The sequence below is a fragment of the Heterodontus francisci genome, chromosome 36, assembly GCF_036365525.1.
Source record: "Heterodontus francisci isolate sHetFra1 chromosome 36, sHetFra1.hap1, whole genome shotgun sequence".
NCBI lineage: Eukaryota > Metazoa > Chordata > Chondrichthyes > Heterodontiformes > Heterodontidae > Heterodontus > Heterodontus francisci.
The window spans coordinates 35,881,509-35,900,720 of record NC_090406.1 but is presented as its reverse complement, the minus strand read 5'-3'; the positions used below and the strand labels follow the sequence as shown (position 1 = coordinate 35,900,720).

Sequence of the window (19,212 nt, the reverse complement as noted above, 5' to 3'; positions counted from 1 at the left end):
CGGACTGTGTTTTGATGGCATTAGATTGGCAATATTCTTATTTACAAATTAATTGCCCCCATGTCCATGGCTGAGTCAATAAGTTTGTCAAATGTCCATGATGCAACATGTCGGTGCCTATCCCTGAGTGGGACAATGGTAAACAGGTTTTAATCTAGCCCAGATTGTTGGCTCTAAAGTGGCTATCAAAAATGAATTTGGCCTGTCTCAACACTACAGCATTAAATTACTGTTTTACTCAGCAAGGCACAGGGTGCAGTGGGGATGGGATGGGTTTCTGTTCTTGTTGGAGCACATTGTTAGAGTGGAGTAGATGGTGCTTACTCTATTTAACCATGCTACACTTAACTTGGAAATGCTTAATGCTGTTATTGGATGTCTGAATGAACAAGTTTCCAATTCTCCAATCTCCACGAAGGAGAAAGCCTTTAATTCCACACACCTCATCATTTATCCATCCAAGGATTCCTTTGAATTCACCTTGTTACACACAAAAGCATTTTCACATTTAAATTGACTGTTTATACAGAAAGCAATGAAAATCAGTTAGGAAAAAAAAAATGCCAATTCCCAGATCTACCTGTAGTTCAGTAGCTGCATTCTTCAGAAATAAAGTTACTAATCAGCACTGGAATTTGTCCAGCACTGGATGCAATGGGAGAGGAGATCGTCTCAACACGCCATGATTGGGAGCACACAAACAGATCAAGGAACCTGATCAAGCTTGAAAAGTTTCAATGAAACATGATCAATACCTGTATTCATTCAGTTTGTATGTAATCCTGACCAATACAATCAGTAAACTAACTGCATGCATCAGTCAAAGAGCTGCCAATCCTGCATTTCTAACAGTCCTAAATTTAGCTGAGAGTATCCTGGCTTTTAGTGTTATCACACACCGTCTTAAGTATTTCAGTGTTTTGGTTATTCTCAAAATTCCCAAATAATAATCTATTGGCCTTAATGCCTTGTGTTAACTGCAGAAACTTATTTACATGTTTCTGCAAGGAACTGAAGAACTCAATTTCTTTTAACTCCATTAAAATGGCATATCAATTTTCCTGAAAATGGTCTGTCATTGTTTGCACTCAGCTCTGCCTGTTCTTCCCCTATGCCTCTTTATGCACCAGTTGCTAATCGAGAACAAGAGGGCACAGATTTAAAGTACTTGGTACAAGAAGCAAAAACGACATGAGGGAAAACTTTTTCCCGCAGCGAGTGGTTAAGGTCTGGAATGCACTGCCTGAGAATGTGGTGCAGGCAGGTCAATCGAAGCATTCAAAAGGGAATTAGACGGTTATATGAAAAGGAAGAATGTGCCAGGGTTATACGGAGAATGCAGGGAGTGGAACGAGGTGAATTACTGATTCGGAGAGCCGGTGCAGACACAACGGGCCAAATGGCCTCCTTCTGTGCTGTAACAATTCTGAGAGTTTCCAGATGGGCATTAGCTTTTATTGTCAGGATAAATCTTTACCAGGGATCTGAACCAGGCTGTTTACCAAACACATTAGTCCCAGTTACACAACAAATGTCAATTAGCACAAACTGGTGAAATACCAAGAAGAGCATAAAGTCACATATTTGGACAATAATATATGCTCAGAGGAGCAACTCCCAACTCGAGATCACAGCTGATCTGTTCTGTGCAGCTGAAGAAAGTAAAACAGTTTCAGGCTGGCATAAAGATCCCCATCTCCTGAACCTCCTGCCGGTGTGTGTTTGGGTAGGAGAGCTCAACGCAACAACCTGGACCCCCAGCACTTCACCAGAACCTAGACGCCTTCTCCACTGATGGCCTTGCAGATAAGTATATTGCCTGGTGTGGTACCGAGGCATAGATCCGTAGTCTGCACTGAATTAGCAATAGATGTACTATAATTTGTTTCAGCCACGGAAAGGAAAAAGTCAGCTGGATTTCTTGTTCCCGATTGCCCTACTGGAAAATGGATATCAAGAACAGGTTTGGACTCACTATGATGCCTTCACAATTCAAAAATTGTATCAGGCCTGAAAATGGACACAGGGATCACTATGCACAGTTAACCCGCTCCTGTTTGCTCCGATGCAGGCAGTATGCAAACTTCATTTGGCCTGCTCATTAACATGACTCCAGCGTGCAGCCAGTGATGTGTATCTGATTTTTTTTCTCCCCCTCACTAGAGCTGGGGCACTAGACCAATTGTATAGCCGTTACCAATAACCTAGCTGAAATCAGCTCACGAGCGGTATCACATGGGATGGTGCACTTATCTGTTGAACTATTGAAGTCAGCTGATTGCAATGAACTTTAAACTGGCAATAGATCATACAGTCAAACATATTGTTACCAAATGATTGCTACACTGAAACAGCTAACGGCTAGCTTAAAAATAAATTGCCGGCACAGCACTTTAAAGACGAAGCAATTCTTGTACTTGTGTATGAATACAGCACTAGTCAGTGTGAAAACTGGGACAATGCCTGAGCCAGAAAGTTTTTAAATACAAATTCTTGTTTGGAAATATAGCCTGTGACTTCCACTTAATTTTTGAAAAATTCTTTCACGGGATGTGAGCTGGTTAGGCTAGTTATCTATTGCCCATCTCTAATTACCCTCGAGAAGATGGTGGTAAGCTGCCTTCTTGAACTGCTGTAGTCCTTGGGGTGTAGGTACACCCACAGTGCTGTTAGGAAGGGAGTTCCAGGATTTTGACCCAGCGACAGTGAAGGAACAGCGATATAGTTCCAAGTCAGGATGGTGTGTGACTTGGAGGGGAACTTGCAGGTGGTGGTGTTCCCATGCACCTGCTGCCCATGTCCTTCTAGGTGGTAGAGGTCGCAGGTTTGGACGGTGCTGTGGAAGGAGCCTTGGTGAGTTGCTGCAGTACATCTTGCAGAAGGTACAAACTGCCATCACTGTGCGTCGATGGTGAAATAGAGAAAAGAAATGCATTTATCTAACGCCTTACCGTATTGCTCAGAAATATCTCAAGACACAGATAGACAACAAATTACTTTGACGTGCAGTTACTGTTGTTCTATGTGCAAGCAGGTCAATCTTTTTGTGTGCAAGGTCCCAGAAACAGCAATGACGCACTCTGTCAGCCCTGCATTGGAGTGTTAGCCTTAATTCTGTGCCGATGTCTTAGAGTGGGTCATAAACCAACAATTGAGAGGCAAGAGTACTATTAACAGAGTCAGAGTCAAAGTGAAGTAAAAAAAAAAATCATCCATGAACTCTTCTTTGCATTTTTAGTCGTCACTTCTACCTACAATTTACAGGCTGTCACAATTTACAATAGAAACAGCTGGAGATAAACAGCACCTGGAAGAGAATAGGTTAATGCTTTGTGTGGGGATTCATCAGAACTATTTTTTCTTTTACAGATGCTGATGGAGCTGCGTTTTTCCGGAATTTTCTCTTTCTTATTTCAGATTTCTATTTATCTTACCTTTAGCACCCAATCTTGGCTTCACTGAATTACTATTCTTTGATTTGCCCTTATTCCCATTTTTTGTACAATGCGCCTGGTCACTTCAGATAGACTTCTCAAAAATAAACTCTAACAATGTTGTTAATGAAAAATGCTAACTAAGTAAATTTTCAGTGATGACTATTGTGTCAAAAGCTTTGACTTCCTCAGTATTGACCTCAATAAAAGACTGCCTTAAGAAAAATAAATCATTTTCAGATCTTGCCTGATGATAGCCGACACACATTGGCTAGAAAAAAAAAAATAGTTCTGCTGACGTGACTCCGTACTTGAATTTTATTTACCGAGAAGCACTATCTTGACTGGAGCAGCTGATGTTCTGTATGATTCAAGCACAATATTCTGACTCAAGATGCAAACCAAATTTGATCAGCAATGCACAAGGACTTTATAAGGATTCTAGCAAAATAAAATCAAGAGTTGGTGATAAGTGAGAAACCTTGCAGGAATAATTTATGAATCCATCAGTCACTAGATCAAAATAAGAAGGATATAAAGCATGACATTTTCTCCTCTCGGAATTTTCCCCTCCCCCAAAACTGAGAGGGCGTGTGCACCGTATAGTGGAACTGAAGCAGACAGATCAAGGAAGCTTCTAGTTTGATTCTTGCCTGTGTTGTGTTTGCTGATCTCAGCTGTAGCAGTGGGGGCACTGATATAGTTGGTCTTAGCTACTACTTTCCTTGGCTTAATCAGCTGGGGTTCTCTCTCGATCATTGTTCAGTGACTTGTGCTGCAAAGTATGTATGTGGGAATAAGATGAGGCCAGGATCAGCTTGGCTACGATTCCTCCCTTGCAATCAACATGCATACAGTCCAGAGGAGAACAGTAAGGCAGCACCCATTATTCCGACACACAATTAGTTATTTTGTTTTTGATTGATGAAGAAATGTTGGCGAGGGCACCAGGAATTGGGTGAGGGACAGCAAAGCTGCCAGCCCTTACAGAATTCCAGTAAGCACGAGTACAGAGGAAAGAAAGACAGGGAGGGAAAAAAGTGACAGAAATTAATCTTAAATTATTCAATATAAATTTCAGCATTTGTTGAAGGCATCAACTATCTATCTACTGAACATGATGGTAGTGTACAATCTAAATTTAAAAGATCAAATAGAGTGGACCACGACCCGGCCTTTCTAATAGCTTGGGGCTGGGGTCAGAATTGTGATGCTGAACCAGCACGACGGCCAGCAGTGCGAAGTTACGGGCCCGCCAGCCTCTGATCCTGACCTGTTCTTAAAATCAGTCCTTGGACTCTTCAGTCTTGAGGGGAGATGTCAGAGGTGTATGCTATTTACTGGTAGTGAGAAGGAAGATCTGGAGCACTAGTTTAAGGTGAACAGTGATAGTAGGAAAAGGTTTAAACAGCTGATAGGCAGAATTTAGAACTGACGTCAGGAAGTTTCTCTTCACACACAAAGACTCTGAAATTCCATGCTGGGTTGACTATCTATCACGAACGCTGCCAGGGGTTGCCAACTTTGGTTGAATGTATTCCTGGAGGTTTCAGCACCTGATCTCCTGCATCATCTGGCCCGCCCCCACTCTCCCACCATTGGTCACCCAGCAAGTCCACACTCACTGTGTCCTATGCTATTTGGAAAACAAAAAGACTCTTCATTACCCAATTGGATGATTCTTGCCCATTAGACAACGGCCTTTTAGTTTTGTAACTAAATAAACAGAAATGTTCAAAGAATATGAACAAAAGTTGTTTTTTTTTTACGTCTCGTGATTTTTCTCCAGGATGGTTTGCAGCAGCACCCTGAAGATTAATCTTCAATTCCGGGAGACACCAGGCCAATCCTGGAGACATGGCAACCCCACTGTGGAGCCCTCAGTGAAGCGGCATAAACAGCCGTTTTCAACTATTTTCCTGGGGGGCTTTGCTGGAAGAACTAACAAAAGGTCATCAATCGGAAAGGTTAGCTCTTTCTCTCCCAACAGATGCTGCCTGACCTGCTGCAGGATTTTCAGCATTTTTTTTTTATTACAATAGATTTTCTCGATGGATTGAATGGATTTGCTTATTTAGCTTTCTCCAGCAATAGTGTATTTTTGTGTTTCAACATAAACATGGAAAGCCCTCTGCTGGCGGACTATGGAGCTGTGCCCTGTCAGTAATGTTTCTCTCGGGCTGAATGGTCCAAAGTGCTAGCCCCACTTGCACTGAATAGAATCACATTGCAGCATAAGTCTGCCGTAACTGTGTTATGGAGCAGCTAGGTAATCAAGATACAAAATGGTGACTGTCTGTGAGGCTGCTGCTTCAGCAATTGATACTGATACTTAAAAAAGATATTTGTTAGCTAATTGGCAAAAGAACCAGAGGTTACATGAGGGCAAATATTTTTACGCAGCACATTGTTACGATCTCGAATGCACTGCCTGAAATGGTGGTGGTGGAAGACACATTAGCCATTTTCAGAAGGTAATTGGATAAATACGCGAAAAAGGACATTTTCTGAGCTACAGAGAAAGAGCAGGGCAGTAATACTAACTGGATAGTTCTATAAAAGTCAGAGGCATGGTGGGTTGAATGGCCTCCTTCTGTGCTGTATCATTATATGATTCTATATGCGCAGTCACACCATTTTATTTTCAAATGGAAACTAGAGATTATTTTGAAGAGAAAGTATATTGCTTCTACTTTTTTTCCCCGTTTAAAAGCATGAGTAGAAATGAGTCAATTCTCACAAAGTCATGTAGGTGTATTTGAAATGGAAAGCAAAAAGGCAACATTATGTGCCGCCTCAGATTTATGCCATTCTATTACAGAACGGACCAATGCACTGGGGTTTCAAGCCTGCTCCAGTTTCAATGCATTGCAGATTGTACAACACTTGTGCAAATGCTGTAAACAGGGCACACGCGATTACTTGAAAGCACACAGGTGAACTTTGTTTCATGCCTGCAGAGCCTAGCATATGGAATGCTACATAGACAGTCCATTCATATGGACTCAGTCAGCTCATACAGGCAAACACATTGCAAACGGTTACCTTGTTGTCATGGTTAGAGACAAACTGTGGAGTAGTTGAGAAAACTAGAAAAGGGGAAGGTTGAAATGAGAAGATTACAGATAGTGCTACATTTGGAGACAGATTCCCAACTCTTGATCCCAATCCAGTGACTTTTTCTGCAGAACAAGTGTGTTTGGATCTCAGCGATGGTGTCACGATCGATTACCCTTCAAATACTCACTCTCTAAGTTCACACATTCTTTTTGGGCAATGTAAATCAGCTTGGTTCAGTTGGTAGCACGTGGAGTCAGGAAGGTGTAGGTTTCAAGGCTCACTCCAGGATTTAGTAACATCATTTAGGTTAATATTTCAGTGTCAAATGTAAATAAAGGCCCTGGATGCTGGTTTAGGTAGAAATTGAAGATCCCATGACACTATTTATGGGTGGCGCAGTGGTTAGCACCGCATCCTCACAGCTCCAGCGACCCGGGTTCGGTTCTGGGTACTGCCTGTGTGGAGTTTGCAAGTTCTCCCTGTGACTGCGTGGGTTTCCACCGGGTGTTCTAGTTTCCTCCCACCGCCAAAGATCTTGCAGGTTGATAGGTAAATTGGCCATAGTAAATTGCCCCTAGTGTAGGTAAGAGAGTGGCAGGGAATATCGGATTAATATAGGAGGGGATGTGGTAGGGAATATGGGATTAATGTAGGATTAGTATAAACGGGTGGTTGATGGTCGGCACAGACTCGGTGGGCCGAAGGGCCTATTTCAGTGCTGTATCACTCTATGACTATTTGAAGATGAGCAGGGAGTTGTCCAGCAAATGCTGCCCCCATAACTAACTGCACATCTGACTGCTGTTAGTAAGACCTTGCTGCATGCAAAATGGCTGCTGTTTTTATCCAAATAAGAACAGTAACTGCACGAAGTAACTTGACTGTGTCTGCAGTGCTTAGTCTGCAAAATCTCTCTTAACAGAGGAGCAGCTGGTGCTCCTGAAACTGTAGGTCAGCATCAGTCAGCACCTTCAGAAGAGGAGGGGACAAAACTGAAACAAAAATAAGACTCAAAATTCTCTTCGAAAGAAATCAAAACTTAATTCTGACTGCGTATTTACATAAAATGTTTAAGGCTTCCTCTGTGTTTTGTATCAATGTAAATAAGGGGAATCTACGTTCAAAACTCTACAGATTTCACCAGGATAGCAATTGTTCGCGGGATAAAGATGCTAAACTTTTCAGTAGCAGCAGCCTGACGGGTAAGTTGCTCTCCTACTTATTCTTTTTAGTGGCTTTCGTTATGTTTAATAGTATTTTCTTTCTGATTGGCAAGCATTCCCAGTAACCAGATCCTTCAATTCAATTCAATTCAATTGTGTGTTGTCAGAAAGGCCTAAAGAAGTGTATAATAGGTTGATTCATGGTATTGGTCCCAGGCTTTTGTACGGTTTTAAAACCCAGTGGCAAAAAAAAACTCGTTAAAAGTTGCAATGAGATCTGTTGAAGATTTGGGTTATTAGTCGATTGGTTTAAATAAATGCAAATTAGCGGAAGGAAAAAGAGGAGAATTAAACAAAGACTTAAGTGTTTAAAACAGTCTTTAAAGAGCTGCTGTCACCATCTGCACACCTCTTTACAAATCCAATGAGCTATTTCCCCAATGGCTCAACCAGTAAATGCACATTTCAGTGTTTTATTGAGCCATGCAGACCAGGAAGACCACGCGTTCAGCTCCTGATTTGTTCCCAGTTAGTTGGCTTCAGTAGGGATAGCAATTGGGATGGCAGGTAAGTTAAGGGGTTGAATTAGAGAAGGGAAATACAGCCAAGGTTTGTGCTTCTGATCACAATCCTGTGACCCCTGATGGAAAAGATGTGTTCATGTTGACTGAGCCTGCATGAGGCATGGCGTGATGCCTTGAATAGTCAAGCAGCTGCCATCTGGACTTGCACCTGATGAATGGCCAGTTGAGTGGGGTTGTGTGAAGACTTGTTGATGCCTGTAGAACTGTGTCCCAGCAAGATTCCACAACCTCAAGAGTTGAGATAATCAGACTGGGTGCAATAAATTATAAACTTCCTTATAATGATCAATGTGAAGGGAATCACTCGCAAAAAATGCAGAACAAAGCAGGAAGCATTTCATTGTTAGCTGCTGTTACCTGTAAAATTACTAAAATTTCAATGTAAATCTGAAAATTGCCACATATTCTTCACAATATGGTCAAAAAATGTGCCAATTAAGAATCTTTTGAGGTATGTGTCTTTACATCTTAATTTGATTTATTCTCGTCTTCTTGGAAAAGCAGTCCATATTCCTGTAATTTTTTATGTGGGTCACTAATTACATATTTGGTGCCGTTTCTCAAACAAATAGATCACTTTGAGGGCAAGCAAGCTAAATAAAAATACAGGTCCCTGTACTGCCTCTGTAAAAAATGAATTTAATAGTAATTCATTGTACGTGAGGCACTTTGGAGTATTTCTGGGAGACAGGATGAAGTGTTATATAAATGCTGGTTCGTTCTTTCATTCCACCTCTTCAGGGATGTGGTGTGAAATTTCATTCCCGAATTTCCCGTGTGTTTAGGTTTGAACCTGGCATTTTCCTGGCTCTTATGCCTCATACCACACCAGGTGGTGCATTTAACCCTTTAAAATACACTTTAGCAAGCTGATAACACATGGGAATAAATGAGTTAATGCCTCCGTTAAAATACAACAGTGGCGATTTAATACAACAGCAGTTGATATTTTTATACTGCATAAATTCCAAGTCTGAAAGTTCTTATTATGTATGTGTGCAATACTAAAACCTTCACAGTTAATATCACATTTCTCCTGGTTACTTTTCGTATCAGGGCAACTTTGCACTTTCCTCCCCTCTCCTGAAGCCAATGGTTTTTGCTGGACTATGGCTCCACAGGCTCTGGCAGCCCATTGGTGCCTTGTCCAAAATAACTATTCTTCATTTGTGAACCTGGTAGATTGCTTTACTATTTGTTGCATCTGGATGAAATTGCTCAAAATTAGCTAAAATCAGTTGAACTGACAGGAATGGTGGCTTTGCATAAAGCACTCTGGTGAAGTGATTGAGAAATAATTACGAGTTTTGCATCGACAGAATCACTGCAATGGGCCAATTATCTGAATGATAATTGCTAATGTCACAGATGAGTGAAAACTACATTTAAACGAACCAAGTCACAATTTTCTGGCCCGAAACTAAAAATCAGCACCATCTTCAGACACTGTCCCAGAATCTTTATACCAGAGAAATCTACCCTCAAGAGTACAAGCTCTTAACTCTTTACATGATGAAGAAAAGTTTACTTCTCCAGATATGTTCTTTGGGGGTGGATATGAATTACTGAGATATTTCTAAACTGGCAGTCCCTCCTGTTTGGTTGCAGTAAAATGCCAAACAAACATTGACCTGAGCCAGATTTATGAATCAACCCTGCCAATCGCAAATTCATTGCCATCAAAATTGCTAACAATCATTTTGAGAGGTTTTTTTTAAGCCAATCAAATGGCATTTGATTTAAAGTTTGCATTCACCTCCAAAATGCACAGTGGAAACATGAAGAATAAAGGCAGAGGTAAACAACAGATTATTGATTAATGTCATCTTCTGTTAGCAGCACACTACATGTGCTGAAAACAAAACAAAAAAAATGGTTGGTAAGGCTGAAGTTTGCCTGAACCTGCTAACAATCTAGAATTAAGGGGATGCACTCTTGTTCGTGCTCCGCAAAAGAACCTGATGGGTATGGGAGCTTACAGTTCAGGAATCACAAGCACAATCCAGTGTCCTACCATTCTGTGCCACAGAATAACGCTGTGAGACATTGCTACTTTGTTTTGTTGTAACATTTTCAAAGTCTGTATAATACAGCAGTCTTTCATTTGAGAGATACGGGTTCAAATCAAAATAAGACTCCTGTTTCTGTCAGGTACAAGAAGGATTCAATGTAAAAATAGTTTGAATAGTCGTTGTGGAGAACTTATAGGTGACAAAAGAAAGAAGGTCAACAACAAAAGGCGCTACAAGGACCCACTGACGATTTATTTGAAGTGGCACAACATGGTCATTGACTCTAGGGAATCCCTGGTCACTGACAGACAGAAATGACGAGCTGCAGGGAGTGAAGGACTTTGTGCTACAACACTGTGAGACTATGGAGGCAAGGTGCAAGAGATGGAAGGATCAGCAACATCAGAGCAGTAATCTGGAGAGCATCATCGGAATGTGGTTATGTGAGGCTTGTGGTAGACAGTGTCTTTCATATATTTGCCTGCATTGTCATCAACGCACCCACCTGCCATGAACATCCTTGTCGCTGGCACAGTCATTCTAGAATACAATGGATATACCATTGCCAGTGATGATTCAGTTTCTACTGGGTATGCACCCATAGCACAAAACTGGCACTGAAGTGGCAACCCTACTCAGAGAGATCATAGAATGGCTGGTGTAGGAAATGGATAAATCCTCTCTTGGTGTAGTAGGTAGTGCTATTCTGTGGTTAAGCTGAAGCACATGTTTGGGGCAGAGGGGCTTTATTCTGCTTCTAACTGTGCTAGAAGACCCCTGGCAGTGCTTGATGCTAACACTGAATGAATGTAATGGAAAGTATTTCATTCTCCAGCATTAACACCTCACTTTGATCAGCACAGAATTCACACAAAAAAAGTGAAATTGTGCCCATTGACTTGTTATGACCTTTCCACAGCTTCCAGTTGAACTGTCTGAGAAATACTAGGACCCAGGGCCTACACTTCCAAAAGATCACATTCATTTATATACACAGAAAAATCTAGGTACAACTTCCTTAATACCTTCCTTCCCAGGCAACATAGATCTGAGTCACTTCCAGCGATTAATATTTAACAGGCAGAGAGCATCGAAGTTTCATTAAATTAACAATTAAGATTCAGGCCATGTTATAAATGGAAGTTTTCAAGATAAGAAGGGAATTGGCAGCGTTGATTCAGGTAAATGCTTTACAATAGTGAAGGGTTTTAATCTCAGTGGACTCAAGTGAAAAACTTGGAAGTTAGGTACGAAAAGGGAAATGATGACGTACTTTTTTTTTTAAAACACAAAGGATAATAGAAACGTGGTATGAAGGATAGGCCATTGAAGCAGGGAAAATCAATGCATTCAACAGACAGATGAATTCCTGGAGAGAGAAGTGATTACGAGATACAAAGAGAAGATAGGTTGGTAGGGTTCATGTGTCAAAAAGGGACAGGCATGTACAGCTTAATAGTATTTCCTGTTTCTTTGTGTTAGTTACATAAAAACAAATTCTATTTTTAAACTCCGCTCTTTTCCCCATTGTGGTTCTCATTATCCCTCCAAAATTGAATCATATGCCTGATTTAAACATTAGACTGCAGACAGGTCAAGAGAAAATGTCACTTTCTCTGGTCTGCCTGGTTTTTGAAAAATAATTTCAGCTGATGTATTTTGATGTTGTGGCAGTAAAAAAAAAACTGCTGACATTTTCCATATTGATGAGTACGAAGATGATTAAGGGAAAACATTTTATTTTCATGCATTTTAAAGGAGCCCAGTCTTCATTCAAACAGCATCTGACTGTGGGGAGGTAGATGAGTTGCCAGAATATATGTCACAATGGCATTGTGCTCAGCTGACAGACAGACACATTTTGGGATGATCTTCATCACCGATGTCAAATCTCCAAATGGAAGAATCACCAATGCCTTTCTTGAAAAAATTAAAATGGAGACAACAAAAAACAATTTTCTGAATGTGTACTTCTGGCAGGAAACGCAGATCAGGAAACCAGAGGCAGGTTTTCCACCAGGAAGATAGTTTAATAAAATTAGTCTTAAATATATTAAAATTTTATGCTGCCCTTTCCACTATGATATTTCAATTCTAATGAAACAGTCAGCATCTGCATGCATCAGAGGTATAAGAAAATTAGCTCGATAAAACAACAGTAACAATAACTTGTATTTATATAGTGTCTTTAACATAGTAAGACATCCTTTGGAGCACTTTCAAACAAAATTTGACACATAAGGAGTTATTGGGACAGATGACCAAAAACTTGGCCAAAGAAATGGGTTTTAAGGAGCGTCTTAAAAGGAGAAAAGAAAGGTACAGCTAAATGCATGGCCGCCAGTGGTGGAGCAATTAAAATTGGGGATGCCAAAAGAGTCCAGAATTGAAGCAATGCAGATATATTGAAGGGTTGTAGGAAATTACAGAAATGGGGTGGGGGGCAGCGCACGGGGCGAGGATGAGGCCATGGTGTGATTTGGAAACCAAGTTGAGAATTTTAAAATCAAGGCATTGCCATACTGAGAGTCAATGTAGGTTGTTAGGATCTGAAGTTCTGTTAATGAATGATAAATTCCTGGTAGTTCAAGATCATAGGGTGAACAGGTGTTAGGTGTAAATTAGTTAATTGTATTCAAGTGGATATATAAAGAGCCAGCCAGCACTGGTTGGTGGTGGTCTTTGGAGAGCAGAAGTAAGCTCTGTGACAAGCAATAAACAATCTCCACCAAAGCATCCTAGTCCCAGTGTCTGCTTCACAAACAGGCTTGGAGATTTCTCCAACAAAGGTCAGCGAGCTCAGGGGTGATGGGTAAACAGGACTTGGTGCAAGTTAGGTTATAGAAACCAGAGTTTTGGATGAGCTCAAGTCTATGGAGGGTGGATAATGGAAGGCTGGCCAAGTGAGCATTGGAATAGTCAAGTCTAGAGGTAACAAATGGTATGGATGGGGGTTTCAGCAGCAGATAAGCTGAGGCAGGGACAGAGACAGGCAATGTTATGGAGATGAAAGTAGGTAGTCTTGGTGATGGATGTGTGGTTGGAAACACTCCTCAGGGTCAAATACGGCACCAAAGTTGCGAATAGTCTGGCTCAGCCTCAAGATAGTGACCAGGGAGAGTGATAGAGTCTATGATTAGGGAACGGAGTTCGTGGTCAGGACCAAAGGCAATGGCTTTGATCTTCCCAATACTTAGTTGGAAGAAATTTCTGCTCATTTGGTACTGCATGTCAGACAAGCAGTATGACAAAGTAGAGATAGTGGAGGGGTCAAGAACATTACTTCAAAGCAGATCATGCATGTCGGAGAGAAGAAATGAATTGTTATAAAATAGATATTAGAAAGAAATTCTTCACTTTTAAAGGTGATAAATTGTTTGAAATAATCTTCCTGGCAGCGTAATAGAGGTAAAAATATTAGGGATATTTAAAATGCTGGGATGTTGGTCGCTAGACAAGGAATACTTCAATAAGGTGAATTACCTTTTCCTCTCTCAGGCATTCTTTAGTTCTTACAGTGCACAATGTACAAAACCTACCAGAAAAATTAGTCATGGGGATTTAAATTTTATTGATCTTCCCTTTAATGCAAAAATTCACTGAAAATAAAAGATGAAGTGTCCCATTGGATTTTAATGAAGTGATTATATAGGACAGTTAACGGCAATGCGGAATTTTAAAACTTAGGCTTTCCAGCACCTGACCACCAGTACCTGATTTACCTAATTTCCCTTCCCTTTACATTGTTGTTACTGTGCTACTGGCCATTCATTTAGGTTTCTTGGACAAAAATAACCCTAGTTTGAAAAACTGACTCCTCTACATCAAAGGCTTGTGCCTCTGGCGATTTTGCACGAATTTATTTTTAAGTTTAAAAATTGTTGACGCAAAAATCAATCTAATATCGACGCACAATGTGTCTGAAATTCCTCTGATATTTTAGCACAGGATTTAACCCATTTACTGTGTAACAGCCCCGACAACCAATTTTATCTGCAGCACCTGTGGAAGAGTCTGTCACTCTAGTATTGGCCTTTATAGCCACTCCAGGCACTGCTCCACAAACCACTGACCACCTCCAGGCGCTTACCCATTGTCTCCCGAGACAAGGAGGCCAAAGAAGACTTTATGCAAATGGGTTAGAGACTGTATTTGAAGATTACATAGGGCAAGTTAACCCCATATGAAGCTTGGGCTTCCCAATGGTTTAACTGACAAGGTCTATCCAGTATGGACTTAGCCTTACGAGGCAGGGGCAGAGGAAGTGCTGTCACATGATTCACCAGACAATAAGGATGACGTTTACTGCTAGTATAGTCCGGGAGCTTAGTCTCCCTGTGGATAAAATGCTGAAGATGTCCTACCTAGTCACAAGAAATTAGAAGGCGGCTGATGAAGCTCATTACACTGGAGTTACCTGAGCTGTGGAAGGTCAGGCAGAGGAGGACTTCAACCTGCAACAAACAAACAAATATGATGTGAATTAACCACTATTCCATTCAAACTACTACTATGCTTCCATGTTTGACCCGATCTGCAAAGGATATAACCATAATGTCAGTCTGCAGGGTGCAAGTTAATTAACAGCAGTCAACTCCAACTAAAACAATGCCCTTGCTCACCAGATGGCTCAGTAGGTAAATGCATTGCATGGCCCCGTAAGGTTGCCAACCCTGGTTGAATGTATTCCTGGAGGTTTCACCACATGACCTTCTATTTCCAACTGCCCCACCCCCACGCTCCCACCATTGGTTACTCAAAGCATACATCCTCACGATACACAAACTTACGCTAGACAACTGGAAAGCACACAGACTTTTTGTCACTCAAATGATTATTGACCGTCAGGCAAACAGTCTTTCTCCCAACTCCAATAAACAAGTGTTCAAAGAAAATGAAAAAAAAATATTTTTAATGCCCAATGATTTTTCTCCAGGGTCACCCGCAGCAGTGTACTGAAGATTAATCAATAATTCCTGGCAACTTCAGACCAATCCTGGAGAGCTGGCAAACCAAATGGTGTGCTGCAGAGCCTACAGAAGGCCCCATGTTTAATCCCCAATGTTTGTTGATCTGAGTTGCAACAAGATATGGGAAAATGAGACAATTATCCTCAGTGCTCCTGGTTTAAGTTGGGGGAAATATTAGCCAGTGTTCCTATTCCTGATCCAGTTTCCCCTGTTCCAAAGTGCCTAGAGTAGGGACTTTTTTGGGGCCTGTTTTTCAATTATCAACACGACACGGAGGCCAGCCTGAACTCTGACTGTTAGCTTTAAAGTAGGACCAGTAGACACCCATTATAGGAGAAAGGAATAATTGAGCAAGGTAAGAATTGCCGTATTTTGACAACCTGAGAATGAATGTGTTATGGTTGCAGATGCTGTGATGAATATTGATTTCAACAGAGTGAGATTCTGAGGAGGAGTAAGAACATGCAAGAAAACAAAATGGGGGACTGGGGGTTCATGGCAGCAATAGTACATCTGATAAAACAAAAATAATTTAGCTACAGAGCCAACAACGAAGCTCGTCAGTGGCCGTTTTATATTGAAATTGTGCAGTGGTAATGGTGAAAGTTCAGTTAAACCAGATAGCATTCAACTCAGCAGGGGTTAAATCCTCTAGCAGAGAAGGGGAGAAAACAAGGAAAAATACATTTTAATCTGAGACAAAGAAGTGACAGAATTCTATCAAATCTACAGGGAGCCTGGTAGTCAGTATTCATTTTGTCTGATGTTTCACTGCTGGTCGGAGCTTCTTCACTGACTGAGAATCGGAGCTGTTGAACTGGCACCAGCTGACAGAGTGAACTGATGAGACTACTCCTTGGGAATCGCAGCTTCAGTATAGACATCAGTCTTGCTGCACAGGCTGATTGCACTGTTGCGTGATACCATGGAGAGGACATGTGCCTACCTCTGAGCTCTTAAAATGCCATGACCTCACAATTTCCCTTTATTACAATTTGAAGTTATTTTTCCAGACTACCTTGTGTTCGTCTTTGGAACTGTCGATCATCCATGCCTGTGCCTGACAAGGATGCTGAGAGCTAGTTTGGCAGCAGCCTGTGGTCCTGGCTGCATCCACACGTTTGACTGGACTTCTAAGGATGAACAAATACAACGATTGTTCCAAATAGTGTGTCAGACTTGGCTGAATGGTAGCATTCTCGCCTGAGTCAGAAAGGTTGTGTATTCAAGACCCTCTCCAGAGACTGGAGCATAAAATCTAGGCTGACACTTTAGTGTAGTGCTAAGGGAGCACTGCACTTTCAGATGAGACATTAAACTGAGGCCCCATCTGCCCTCTCAAGTGGATGTAAAAGATCCCATGACACTATTTCGAAGAGCAGCAGGGGAGTTCTCCCCAGTGACTGAGCCAATATTTAACCCTCAACCAACATCACAGAACCAAATGATCTTGTCATTATCCCATTGCTGTTTGTGAGACCTTGCTGCACACAAATTGGTTGCAGTGTTTCCTACAACGATGACTGCACTTCAGAAGTACTTCAATGGCTGGTAAAGCACTTTGGGACATCTTGAGGTCATGAAAGATGCTATATAAATGGTCACTATCCCCGAAATGCTCCCCCACTGCCACTTCTACCACTTGTTCGGCTTCATTCCCTAGGATTAAGTCCAGTAGCGCAACCCCCCCCCCCCCCCTCCCCTTGTAGGACTCTCTACGTGCTGGCTCAAAAAAGCTCTCCTGAATACACTTGAAGAATTCCACCCCCTTTAAGCTTTTTGCACCAATACTATCCCCTCTAATATAGGGGAAGTTGAAATCCCCTACTATTATTACCCTATTATTTTTGCACCTCTGAGATTTGCCTACATATCTGCTCCTCTATCTCTCCCTGACTGGTTGGAGGCCTGTAGTACACTCCCAGCCAAGTGACTGCCCCCTTTTTGTTTTTAGTTTCTACCCATATGGCCTCATTAGAGGAACCTTCCAGGATACCATCCCTCCTTACTGCAGTATTTGTCTCTTTAATCAACAGTGCAATGCCATCTTGTAACCCCTCCCCTATCACGTCTGAAAATTCTATACCCTGGAATATTGAGCTGCCAGTCCTGCCCTTCCCTCAACCATGTCTCAGTAATAGCAATAATATCATATTCCCATGTGTTAATCAACACCCTCAATTCATCTGCCTTACTAGTAAGACTCCTTGCATTAAAATAGATACAACCCAGCCTTGCAGGGAGGCAATGTTATATTTGTATACAACCTTGGTTTGACCACATTTGAAATACTGTGTGCAGTTCTGGTTCCATGCTACAAAAAGGATCTTAAACATTGGTCAAAGTGCAGATAAAACTTACAAGGGTTTTACCAAAATTGAGAGGATGCAACTATCAGGAAAGATTGAGCATGCTGGGCCACTTTTCTCTGGAAAAAGAAAAATTAAGGAGAAGTGTTAGAAAACTTTAGACTTATAAAAAAATAAAGTTCGCTATCAAACAGTTTTCACTTGTTTAGTCCAGAAACAAATGGGCATAAATATAAGATAGCCACTGACAGAACAAATGAATAATTTACAAAGGATTTCTTTATACCGAGAGTAGAGAATGTGGTATTCACTGCCACACAGAATCATTGAAACATACAGCACTGCTGTATTTAAGGGAAGAGTTGAATCACCCATGAAGTAGAAGGGCATAAAGGATATAGCAGGTAGGTGGGTAGGGGTAATTATAGTGAGAGGATGCTCATGTGAAGTATTAAAGCAGGCATTGATCAGTTGGGCAAAACATCAAGTTTTGACACCTTACCTCCATTATCGGAGTCCAAATCATTTATGTAAATGACTCTGTGCTGCAGAAACTGTGGCAGACAAAACAGTAACATAACAAAACCGTAACTAAACAGAACAAAAGAGGAGATGGTTTTCAGTGCAAGTTCTCCATGTGACCACGTGGGTTTTCGCCAGGTGCTCCGGTTTCCTCCCACAGCCAAAGACTTGCAGGGTGATAGGTAAATTGGCCATTATAAATTGCCCCTAGTGTAGGTAGGTGGTAGGGGAAGTGAGGGAAGGTTGGGATGTTGTAGGAATATGGGATTAATGTAGGATTAGTATAAATGGGTGGTTGATGGTCGGCACAGACTCGGTGGGCCGAAGGGCCTGTTTCAACGCTGTATCTCTAAATAAAATTTTAAAAAATAGAAAAAAAAATTAATAAAAATAAAAATACAAGTTCTTTCTTACTGAGTGAAGGGAGTTCCCAACTCCCTCCTATTGTTGAGTGGATGAATGTTTTTTTTCCCAGGTTGATACCCAACTGAGGCAGCTACTGTGTCTCGAAATGGGATTTTGCTGCACAATTTTACAGGCCTTAGGTTCAATATAGTGGGCGATGCGTGAATGCTTATTCCATGCAGGAAATATGCTGCCTTCCATATTGGTAAAGGTTCTTCCATAAGTGTCTAGGGTGCACACTTGAAACATGTGTTGGGCCCTTTGCATATGCAAAGATTGGACAGCAGGCACAGTGCATGCTGCGCTTAGTTTCTTCAGGCACTTGGCAGCCATACCAGGGACTGGAAAAGGCTGCCACTAGAAAGGTAAGTTTTTGTTATTTTATTCACTGTTTTATGAAACCTGGAGTCCTCCTCACAACTCCACATTTAATTTATGCTCCTCCCCACCCCCTTCCAATTCCTCAGATTCTTTTAATAACCTTGCCTGAAGCCTGAGCAGGCCAATCTTGGAGGTTCCGGAGACCGCTGAGCTGCCTCTGAAGCTGTGACTGGTGCTTGCAGCTCACTCAAAGTGAAGCCAGCAACCCAATTTCTCAAGACCCTGCTACTGACCTCATTCTCATTTGGTGTATGCCACAGGCAACGCACTAGAAATTGTGCTCCAATTTAGGCGTGATCCAATTTCCAGGCCCTGATCTCAGCCGGGCAACAGGGATGCTCTGCAATTGGACACAATGGATTTGGGAAGGTG

The 19,212-nt window shown here is 41.5% G+C and overlaps 1 protein-coding gene across 3 annotated transcripts in view; it reads right to left on the bottom strand.

Annotated features, from left to right (window-relative positions):
* The window catches only part of sema6bb (sema domain, transmembrane domain (TM), and cytoplasmic domain, (semaphorin) 6Bb), a 578,950-nt gene that overhangs the window by 443,607 nt on the left and 116,131 nt on the right, over window positions 1-19,212 (bottom strand). For 2 of the 3 annotated variants that reach the window (XM_068016532.1, XM_068016534.1), the window contains exon 2: window positions 14,618-14,707. The gene's annotated coding sequence lies outside the window, so the exon portion shown is untranslated. Of the gene's footprint in view, window positions 1-14,617; window positions 14,708-17,584; window positions 17,652-19,212 lie in introns of all 3 variants that reach the window. The other variant, XM_068016533.1, reaches the window with a different exon arrangement.